The sequence below is a fragment of the Rutilus rutilus genome, assembly GCF_951802725.1.
Source record: "Rutilus rutilus genome assembly, chromosome: 8".
Classification (NCBI taxonomy): Eukaryota; Metazoa; Chordata; class Actinopteri; order Cypriniformes; family Leuciscidae; genus Rutilus; species Rutilus rutilus.
The window spans coordinates 28,338,444-28,350,568 of record NC_140222.1 but is presented as its reverse complement, the minus strand read 5'-3'; the positions used below and the strand labels follow the sequence as shown (position 1 = coordinate 28,350,568).

The window sequence follows — 12,125 nt, the reverse complement described above, 5'->3', positions numbered from 1 at the left end:
TTTGGCCAGGCTCTAACTATGAACAGGAGTCTCGTCTCAAAACATCAAGATAACAAGTTCTTTCTCTCAGGATAGGACACTTTATCCTAAATGGAAACTATAGGCTTTAACTGACAAATGGTACCTTAAACTATAGACTTAAATGACCCCTATGTGTTTTAACATGTTGAAGACCTTTCTCAAACACAAAACCAGTCCCTATTTAATTTCTGGAAGCTGGGATAAATAGGCAAGCAATGTTACTGCATTCAGATATCAAATACTGACATTAATGAATACATGAAAAGAACATTTCAGTAATCACACTGGTAACTTCTATAACAAAGTAAAATCTTCAGAGAAGTCATTCAACTCATTTGATATTTAGAAGGAAAAGTATTGATTAATACCTTGATTATAATCACTCATTACATATACATTGAAGCAGCAGTGGATTCCAATCCACTCCCTTCAAGCTAATTTTGAATGACAGTCAAAGAAAAAAGATGCTTTTTAGTAGATGAAGTTACAGCACCTACCAACAGAGGCTAGCATGGCTATGCTAACCAGTTAAAGTCCTCAAATGTAACAAACCAAAAATACTTTAAAACTTAGCTGTAAAATATTGACTTACAATCACATTGCATTCATTAAAGTTGAGCAAAAGCAAGTCAACAAGCTCCAACAAAGTATGCACTTCAGAAAAGTATGCAGATAACTTTGTAGAGGACTTAAAAAATAAATAATGAATGCTCACTCCTCAAAACAAAACCTGGAAATGAGGATGAAGATAAAGGGCCCTATCTTGCACTCAGCGCAATTGACTTTGTGCATGCATGTATCATTCCTATTTTGCACCCGACGCACAGCAGACTTTTCCCTCCACAGACACAAGCTGATGAATTAGGGAATGAACTTGCTCTCCCGGGGGGCGGTTCAGCGAAAAGAGGAGACGTGTTCCAGCGGAAACGTTCCCTGGTGCTATTTTGCAGTTCCAGAAAACAATCCCGCCACAGACCAGGAAAAACCTAGTCTAAAGTCAGTGGCGCGTTATTCAGATGCTATTTTAGGGGCGCATGCTTGGCCATAATGTAGCGTGTGCACAACACACATTCACTTTGCTTATCTCATCTACACACAGACGCAGCAGTTGCCATGTTTGCAAACCATACATAATTACAAGGAAAAATATTCCACATGAGGGAAATCATTGTTGTGTCGATGAAGATGTGAAAAAATAGGCATAAATTTAGCTTACACATTTACCCAAATTATTATACACCTGTTTAACCAAAGCTAATTTGGGTGGGTTTCTCCCATCCCCATACAATGTCACTTCTCTGTCTTTTACGGCCCTGACGAGAACGTCGGTCTCCTCGGCTGTGAACCGCTCCTGGCGTGCGCCTGGCAAATCCGCCGTTATAATAGCAATCCGCCATGGAACAAGCGCGCCTGCTTTTAAAAGGAATGTGAGATGACGCTCTGATTGGTTTATTGGTTTGTACGTTACGCCCAAACCACACCAATGAGTAATGTAGCTACTTCAGACCAACCCATTTTAGATTTGCGTCGGCCGAGATCCGCCCACAAAGTTACTTGCGTTTCGAGTTTGATACTTGCGTTTCAGATCATTAAAATAGGGCCCAAAGGCTTTCTATTCTTTTGATAAGGGCTATACACACTTTTCAGGCATGGCTAATTGCACAGTGTGTTATTATGGAATGGACCGGTGGTACAGTTCCCTAGCAACAGCCATTTAAATTTTTCAGCTTGACAAAAATTCAGCCCTGCCACCTAGTTTAAGTTAGAGAGAGGTGTGACATTTGAGACCCCTTCCTTTCTGTAATTGAATTACAGTACAAAATATGAGATTGATAAATTTTTCCCTTTTGTGTTGTGTTATTGGCAGAACATTTCAAAATCTTTTTGTATGTGCCTTTCATTTTCAGCCAGGCATCGGATTTGAACTGTTTTCCTGCTGAGGGAGATAAAAATAGCAGTCAATCATCAAACATTTGTATGCTCCATTTTCCTGTTGGATTTGTCAGAACACTAGGTGGCACATGTTCAGTTTAATAATACTCTGTAAACAGAAATAAATCTATCTGGATTCCTTCTCATCATTTTGTCCAATTTGCCTCCAATTTATTCAGCTGAACAGAACAGAACAGAACAGAACAGAACAGAACAAAACAAAACAGTGTGTATGTATATATATATATATAAAAATATACTATATATAATTATTTAATACAAATAAATAAATAGTCAATTATAATGTCACTGACTGCTTGATTTGTTTTCGTTTTCATGGACTTTTGGTTTGTTTCTCTCTATTACCTGTTTTCCTTTATGCCATTTTCCCGCTCTTCATTTGTTACCATGGTTTTTGATTAATTAGTTGTCACCTGTTCTTCATTGAGTTCATTCACCCTGTGTATTTAAGTTCCTCATTTCATTCACTTCTTGATCAGGGGGGTGTTCCAGAAAGCAGGTTATGTGACATAACCTGGTATGTTTAAGGGTAAGTAACCTCAACTTTTGGTTCCAAAACGGAGGTAACTTTCAGTGTTGTAAGTAGCCATAGCAACCTGCTCCGGAGCTGCTTCTGTTATCGGGTTAGTTTACTTCAGACGCGTTCAGCGCATGCGTGTCCTATTGATGAGGCTCCAGTGGGCGTGATATGATATGATATGACATGATATGACATGATATGATATTTTATATATCTTACCTTTCAAGCAATGTGGAAGTAAAATGACTAAACAAAAAATAAACGTATAGAGCTATGTTATCTTAGCATGTGCAGACTGTATTTAGTTTAATCAATCTTTTTTATTTATTATATAATTAGCATTAAACAAACTACACTCAACAACCCTGTATCACATGAAATACGTTCTGAGGAAACTATTTTGCAAATCGCAATTACGTTACATGCCAACATATAAGCAGTGCTATTACGTTGGTCCTTAACCTAATATAAGCAGTGCTATTACGTTGGTCCTTAACCTAATATAGCCAATCTATTGCAGTGCTATTACGTTTGTCCTGAACATAATACATCCAAAGCAGGTTTCTTTTCACACGTAGCAGCTCATTTTGTTTTAATTATTTACTCCCTTTTTTCTCATTGGGCTACAAAATATTATCTATGCCAGGGCGAGTCAAATGGCGGCACCCGGATATTTTTTATCTGGCCCTCCAACTGGTTTTTGATGTTTAAAACCCCTCGCAATCTGATATCAAAGTCCCCGCAAAGGTTTAGCGCGTTCAGCGGTGAGTTTAACAACGCACGTGATCATTCAGCGGTGAGTTTAACAACGCACGGCAGTTCGTGATATGGTCACGTAATTTAATCTATTGATTCGTGCCACGGACACGTTTATTTCGTTATTTTCGTAATACCAGCACGTTTTTTAAACTATTGTATTTTCAATGGGAAGCGTCTTTCGTGATAACAGCACGATTCTTTCTGCCTGTCGGCTGCAGCAGAGAAGCTGTTTAATCAACATTTTTTTCACGAGATCGTATGTATTTTTATGTATTTTTTTAATGTTATTATTTCGGTCTTATTGCCAGGGAAGCTGGATTGCTTTGCTGTTTATTGATATTTTTAAAATTATATTTTATCAGTAGGAAATCGCGCTGAAGAAGTCTCGTTCCGAACACATCGCGATATTTGGCATCAGTTCACGTGTGTCAGATGTTGGTAAGTAAATACCTAAATACGCTGTCCTAATAATGTGTGATATCATGTCTTTTCTGTTTGTCGATATTAATCTGCCATTATATCTGCCATCTCCACGGAGACTTTGCGTTTCATTGCTTTCTAATTCAAAACAGGGTGATTAACACTGCCTGTCACGTGACGTGCTATAGGCTTAGATATTCATATCAGATTAAAAATAGTACAATTAGTTCCAAAGTTGTATTTGTAGTAGAAGCACAGTAAAAACAACACTTACCATGCTTTTACCACAGTAACATTAGTTTTACTGTGATAAGTGTAGTAAAAAGACAGTTATCACAAAACTTACCATGCTTTTACCACACTATTTGTAGTTTTAATGTGGTACTTATTGTAAATGCACAGTAACCACAACACTTACCATGCTTTTACCACAGTAACCATAGTTTTACTGTGATAGGTGTGGTAAAAGGACAGTAACCACAAAACTTACCATGCTTTAAACCTCAGTAACCTTAGTTTTACTGTGATTGGTTTAGTAAGGACAGTAATCACAAAACTTACCATGCTTTTACCTCAGTATTGATAGTTTTAAAGTGATATTTGTTGTAAATGCATATTAACCACAACACTTGCCCTGCTTGTAAGGCTTTATAATGTAACATCCAATATTTGTAAGGTAAATCAGTACTTTTCCCTTTAAATAATCCTATATATTATACATAATGATATTTTCTTTTCTCTTTTTTCAGCTGAAAAGACCAAAAGGGCCTTTCGGACTCAGTCGTTCCATTATTGTTGGAGGAGAAGTAAACGGAGGAGACGGACAGCTGCAAAGGCAAATATTCGCAATGGTATGTATGTGTTGGTTTTAACCCTAAATCAAACATTTTATCAAGCATTTGTTGTTTCTTAAAACTTTTCTCACAAAACCCATAGCCCAATCAGTACAAACATAGTCTGAAAGTCTTAATAATTCACAAAATTTAACAAGTTGTCAAATTCGTACGATACTCGTACATATTTGTATACTCGTACACAATCCTGCAGCTTTTACTCCTAGTGCTGTCATTGGCTACTGCCTCAATTCCTGTACATATTTATCGCGATATTTGTAAATCAGTTGCGCCACTTCTTGGAAAGTTGTCGGATGTCACACACACTGTCAGAAAGTTTATATTAATTGCAAATTGGACCCTGTGTGTTTATGTTCCAGTAATACATGATGTCTCTCCACACCTCATAACCTACCTCTGTTTGCAAGAGTGGAAAAGCTTATCTGACTTGTCACATGACATAAGATACTCGATTATTTTGTCATAATCAGAGCAGTTACACTGCTGATAACTGTCCCGTTTGCATGTAAATCTTTTTCATGATTATTGCTTGCTATTAAAGACATACTTTTATTCATAGAAATGCCCACATATCAGTGAACTTATTACATAAAAATGCTTTTAACATTTAATTATGCAACACTCTTTACAGAAAACATATCCTACAGTTATAAACTCACAACGTCATCATCAAGTCCTGTGCTGGGCACATTGGGCAGCAACTGTCCTCCAACGTATTCGATCCGTGGCCAGGTTCTTCACATCTTCCCATGGGACACTGACATTCTTCAGGTCTTCGTGAAACATCTGTCTCCGTGTCTTCCTTGGTCTTCCCTGTCTCCTGCATCCTCCTGGTGGTGTCCACTTCATCACTGTGTTTGGGTGTTGTTGTTTGGGCATGCGTAGGATGTGTCCAGCGAGGTGCACCCTTTGCTCTGTCACAGTTTCTGAAAGTCTTCATGTGGAGTCCCACTCCTCCTCAGGATCTCTTTGATATATGCAGAACCAATATTGAATATAGTGATTTATCTTTTTCCATATTGTTAAAGCATTTTGTTTTCTCTTTTCAGCTTCATAAACTGTACTTGATTTCTGCCTAATGCCTTTATCAAAAAAGTGTCAGTGTTCATCAGGTGTTTTGCTAAAGGACATATTCATTGCATAGTTACAATAAAAGTGACCAATAATCACAAGGATATAGAATGAAAGTTGAGAATGTAAAATGTTGTGCTTATGTTTTTGCCTATTTGTTCTTTAAAGCGAAGAAACAAATGTATGTTCACATAACAAACTTGAATCTCATCTCTTGGTTTGTAAATATATTCAACTTCATCATAGCAATTTTTTTTACGTTAATGTATGTGTCACTATAATAGATTGCTCCTGTATCTGGATATTTTTAATAAACTGATTTTTATACTGTTGTGCAGTAGTTTTGGCAGTACATTTGTCTTTAAACAGTTTGACATTAAATATTGGAATAAGCTTTCAAAATGGTGTCCATTCATTGTGCTTTTGTTACATTTATTTGAATATTATTGATATACCTTTAATATACTATCCATACACTGTAAATGTTAGAAGCACTTTAGTACATGTAATTATCTTTAATTAAAATACTGCAAACCTACCCCTGCTGTAGGACATTGCTTAGAAAAAAGTTTCTCTTTCAAATGTATTTATGCATCAGTCTAATCAAATAAGCAAATTTGTGTCATTGATCATGTGACCTCGTTTTTGGATGGTAACCACACAAAGGAGTCTTTTGTTTTTAAATATGAGTTTTATAATTTAATTAGAAGGAATGCATGTTTAACAGCCTAAATATAAAATATTTAAGGTATCTATCCCCGCAGCCAGAACCAGAAGAGATCTGTCATCGTTTACCATAAATGGGCATGTAAGTGTAACGCATCTGTTCAGCTGGGTTGTTATTGGCTGTGACTTTATCGCAGAACTCGCTGTGATTGGACAATCGTTTAACCCATATAAAACGGCGCTTCATGTTACAAAGTATGTTTTGGTGTTATTATTACGTTAGTTATACATTAAGCTAACTATAAAGTGTCTCTATGTTGTGAGAAATTACTCCTTTACCGAGATCCTAACCCTAACCCTAAGCATGTCTGCACATTTCAATGAACTACAGCACATGCTGCTCCACTGATAGAATGACAGAGATATGTGGGTAATGTAGTTTAAAACGTTTAGTAATAAAACAATAAATGTTAAATAAATAATATATTTAATGGACAACTGGATATCTAAATTTGTTCATTGTGCAAACCTTTATGACATATATGAGGGACAGGCTGAAATTTGATATTTTACTGTGAGCACTTTAAAAATAACCTTTATGCCAGCTTTCCATATATGTCTGAAAACTGTGGCCAACATTATTTATTAAACATAGTATAAGCAGTTGTCCAGCCAATTTTCTCTTTGATACACTAACCAGACTTTGAGTTACAGCCATTTGAAATGTGCATTTGTTTGCTCTTCTGGGGGCCATTGCTGGGCCCTGGGGGTGGAAGGACAGTATAATCTACACAGATCTACACATACTATTACTATTACACAAGGATAATGCACCATTCAGTAAAACAACAAAAAAACAGTGCCAACATTTCCTTTTCACCCCCTCTGATTGCTGCTTATATTCCTGACATCAGTGATATATAGAGTATACTAGAGTATACTAGAATGATCAACATGGATCATCTTCAATTAAGCTTTAAGTATTTATAGCAAGATAGCCCACTGCAGCCTCTTGCTATTCACATAGCTTCCTTTTATTTCACTGGAAACTGGCATACATGCAAGTATGTGCAACTTTTGTTGCATTGTTGTCCCAAATATCATTAACCAGATCTAAATTTTTATGTCCCAAGTAAAAGAATCATGGTAATTAATTATATTTAGTTATTTATAAGTTATTAATTATATGTAGTTATTTTTAAAGAAACAAGAAATTAAAATTTCTCAAAAGAAAATTTATATTTACTGTACCAAACACCACTTTCAATACACAATAGTCACCATACTTTATTAAACAACACTTTATTGGAGAACAAAGCATAAAGTTGATAAAGTAGCATAAAGACAAATGAGATTCAAGATAAATAAAAATGTGTCTTCAAAAACACGTTAACATCATATGAATCCATTCACAGCTGCTGAAGCCACAAAACGAGTGCCAGATAATCATATTCAGTCACATATGATACAGAAAACAGATTTGATATTGTGTTGGAAAATAATGATTCATTATCACAGCTAAACTGGTTTCTTGCTCTTCCCTGTACGTCTCGATCGTGTTAGTGTTCTTCTTCCTCGTCTAAACAGTTTGTTCAGTTGAAGAACAGAAGATGTGATCACTGATGTGGAGTAGCTTTTTCTCAACCAGAGGAAGAAGTCTCAACATCCCATTGTCAGGCGTTCTCCAGTCCTGGTCTGAAAGGAAAACAAAAGACAGAAACCATTCAAATAAAGTTGTTTAATGGACAGTCGGGTCAGCTTATGTTCTGCGTTATTTAAAGCAGTGATGGTTTACTCTGGCCCTCAGCGTCCACTGTCCTGCACATTTAGCTCCGACCTCAAACCCTCCTGCCTATTGTCTAGAAGTAAACCTGAAGACTTTGGTTAAAATTTTCAGATGTGCTCGATTAAGGTTGGAGGTTAACTCTTAACTAACCTCAAAAAGTAGAATGCAAAGGGCCAGAGTTGCCTGTTCCTTACATAAATTTACAAAGCAGCAGTCAGTACGTTATATAATATACACACATTGAAGTATATATATATATATATATATATATATATATATATATATATATATATATATATATATATATATATATATAAATATTGCAGCACAAAATAAGCTAAGTACTGAACAAAAACAGTTTTACCCATATCAACAGCAACATATTTTAAAAGATTTTTAAGAAAGGCATGGTCTCTTTTGAGCCTTTGCCAGTGATGCTTGATTTCTTTCCAGACAACATACTCTTCTGTCAATTGTTTCAAGAGCTTCACTTGGTCAAAAACCAAGTGATAACCTGTACAATGTAAAATTGTCAACATCAAATTATGTACTACATATTACAGCATTGTTTCAATACAAGACATACCAATGGACTCGCGCACTTTTCTGTCTTCTTTGGGCATCAGATGTTCCTTCCTCACCCGAAACAAAGGACTTATTCGATTAGCTTGCGTTGATATAAGGACTGGTCTTCCTTCTCTGCTGTAAAACAAGATAGTCTCGACTTACTCTATGTGCAATTACTATTGTTCTTGAAACACAAATTAAGACAGTTATAAATAAGTTAATTTACCATATGATTCAGGAGAGAACATTTGATGAGTAAAAACTGATTGCAATATGCTAGAAACTTCACCTGTGAAGGGCTGATCACGGCAAGATTCGCTGCGAGTCACTAGTAGCTCTGGTAATGGTTGGCTCTTAAAAGAGCTGTTGAGTTTGATATTGGTAGAGCTTTAAAAAAAAGGACTAAGTAATCCTGCAAAACAGAAAGGAAGGTAATTTTAATACATTACTTGCAAATAGTCAGTTTATAACTGTAGGATATGTTTTCTGTAAAGAGTGTTGCATAATTAATTGTTAAAAGCATTTTTATGTAATAAGTTCACTGATATGTGGGCATTTCTATGAATAAAAGTATGTCTTTAATAGCAAGCAATAATCATGAAAAAGATTTACATGCAAACGGGACAGTTATCAGCAGTGTAACTGCTCTGATTATGACAAAATAATCGAGTATCTGATGTCATGTGACAAGTCAGATAAGCTTTTCCACTCTTGCAAACAGAGGTAGGTTATGAGGTGTGGAGAGACATCATGGGTAACAGACGGGGACCAATTTGCAATTAATATAAACTTTCTGACAGTGTGTGTGACATCCGACAACTTTCCAAGAAGTGGCGCAATTGATTTACAAATATTGCGATAAATATGTACAGGAATTGAGGCAGTAGCCAATGACAGCACTAGGAGTAAAAGCTGCAGGATTGTGTACGAGTATACAAATATGTATGAGTATCGTACGAATTTGACAACTTGTTAAATCTTGTGAATTATTAAGACTTTCAGACTATGTTTGTACTGATTGGGCTATGGGTTTTGTGAGAAAAGTTTTAAGAAACAACAAATGCTTGATAAAATGTTTGATTTAGGGTTAAAACCAACACATACATACCATTGCGAATATTTGCCTTTGCAGCTGTCCGTCTCCTCCGTTTACTTCTCCTCCAACAATAATGGAACGACTGAGTCCGAAAGGCCCTTTTGGTCTTTTCAGCTGAAAAAAGAGAAAAGAAAATATCATTATGTATAATATATAGGATTATTTAAAGTCCGCGTGAACCGGAAGTTGCAAACGACTTTTCTCCAGTGCTGTGACGTATTTCCCAGTGAAAAGGAATATTGAACAGAGGGCAGGGTTTTACTCTAGTGCTCCTCCTCTCCATCTCTCGCTCATTACAGACTAACGATTTGAGGGGAGTGGTTAAGCGTTTCTCAACCCAAGCCGTCAAGCATACGTCATCAGGGAAGGTCCTCCAATGCAGAGAGGAGGGGCATTTTCAGATTTTGATTAAAGATTACGAAGCCAAAACATTTTTTTTCCGTGTTTTAACTTGCACGGATTAATTGTTCACCACAAGACTAGTAATATGCGCTAACAAAGTAAATAGGGTCCATTTTGATTTCAGTTGGACTTTAAAGGGAAAAGTACTGATTTACCTTACAAATATTGGATGTTACATTATAAAGCCTTACAAGCAGGGCAAGTGTTGTGGTTAATATGCATTTACAACAAATATCACTTTAAAACTATCAATACTGAGGTAAAAGCATGGTAAGTTTTGTGATTACTGTCCTTACTAAACCAATCACAGTAAAACTAAGGTTACTGAGGTTTAAAGCATGGTAAGTTTTGTGGTTACTGTCCTTTTACCACACCTATCACAGTAAAACTATGGTTACTGTGGTAAAAGCATGGTAAGTGTTGTGGTTACTGTGCATTTACAATAAGTACCACATTAAAACTACAAATAGTGTGGTAAAAGCATGGTAAGTTTTGTGATTACTGTCCTTTTACCACACCTATCACAGTAAAACTATGGTTACTGTGGTAAAAGCATGGTAAGTGTTGTGGTTACTGTGCATTTACCATAAGTACCACATTAAAACTACAAATAGTGTGGTAAAAGCATGGTAAGTTTTGTGATTACTGTCTTTTTACTACACTTATCACAGTAAAACTAATGTTACTGTGGTAAAAGCATGGTAAGTGTTGTTTTTACTGTGCTTCTACTACAAATACAACTTTGGAACTAATTGTACTATTTTTAATCTGATATGAATATCTAAGCCTATAGCACGTCACGTGACAGGCAGTGTTAATCACCCTGTTTTGAATTAGAAAGCAATGAAACGCAAAGTCTCCGTGGAGATGGCAGATATAATGGCAGATTAAATATCGACAAACAGAAAAGACATGATATCACACATTATTAGGACAGCGTATTTAGGTATTTACTTACCAACATCTGACACACGTGAACTGATGCCAAATATCGCGATGTGTTCGGAACGAGACTTCTTCAGCGCGATTTCCTACTGATAAAATATAATTTTAAAAATATCAATAAACAGCAAAGCAATCCAGCTTCCCTGGCAATAAGACCGAAATAATAACATTAAAAAAAAATACATAAAAACACATAAGATCTCGTGAAAAAAAAGTTGATTAAACAGCTTCTCTGCTGCAGCCGACAGGCAGAAAGAATCGTGCTGTTATCACGAAAGACGCTTCCCATTGAAAATGCAATAGTTTCAAAAACGTGCTGGTATTACGAAAATAACGAAATAAACGTGTCCGTGGCACGAATCAATAGATTAAATTACGTGACCATATCACGAACTGCCGTGCGTTGTTAAACTCACCGCTGAATGATCACGTGCGTTGTTAAACTCACCGCTGAACGCGCTAAACCTTTGCGGGGACTTTGATATCAGATTGCGAGGGGTTTTAAACATCAAAAACCAGTTGGAGGGCCAGATAAAAATTATCTGGGTGCCGCCATTTGACTCGCCCTGGCATAGATAATATTTTGTAGCCCAATGAGAAAAAAGGGAGTAAATAATTAAAACAAAATGAGCTGCTACGTGTGAAAAGAAACCTGCTTTGGATGTATTATGTTCAGGACAAACGTAATAGCACTGCAATAGATTGGCTATATTAGGTTAAGGACCAACGTAATAGCACTGCTTATATGTTGGCATGTAACGTAATTGCGATTTGCAAAATAGTTTCCTCAGAACGTATTTCATGTGATACAGGGTTGAAAGGATTATTAGGAACACCTGTTCAATTTCTCATTAATGCAATTATCTAATCAACCAATCACATGGCAGTTGCTTCAATGCATTTAGGGGTGTGGTCCTGGTCAAGACAATCTCCTGAACTCCAAACTGAATGTCAGAATGGGAAAGAAAGGTGATTTAAGCAATTTTGAGCGTGGCATGTTTGTTGGTGCCAGACGGGCCAGTCTGAGTATTTCACAATCTGCTCAGTTACTGGGATTTTCACGCA

At 36.3% G+C, this 12,125-nt stretch overlaps 2 long non-coding RNA genes across 3 annotated transcripts; one reads left to right on the top strand and one right to left on the bottom strand.

The window, feature by feature from the left end:
* The first annotated feature begins 3,519 nt into the window (after window positions 1–3,519).
* Window positions 3,520–5,930, top strand: LOC311294894. The gene is made up of 3 exons (XR_014628127.1): window positions 3,520–3,691; window positions 4,423–4,524; window positions 5,159–5,930. It is a non-coding gene; the product is annotated as an uncharacterized lncRNA (long non-coding RNA).
* A 1,620-nt stretch (window positions 5,931–7,550) lies between these two features.
* On the bottom strand, window positions 7,551–11,859 carry LOC311295253. Of its 2 annotated transcripts, none has more exons than XR_014628259.1 (5): window positions 11,074–11,859; window positions 9,726–9,827; window positions 8,907–9,029; window positions 8,637–8,752; window positions 7,551–7,959 (listed from the first exon to the last, which is right to left on the bottom strand). It is a non-coding gene; the product is annotated as an uncharacterized lncRNA (long non-coding RNA). The 2 variants fall into 2 exon arrangements; XR_014628260.1 differs by having other exon boundaries at window positions 8,637–8,749.
* Window positions 11,860–12,125: the final 266 nt, after the last annotated feature.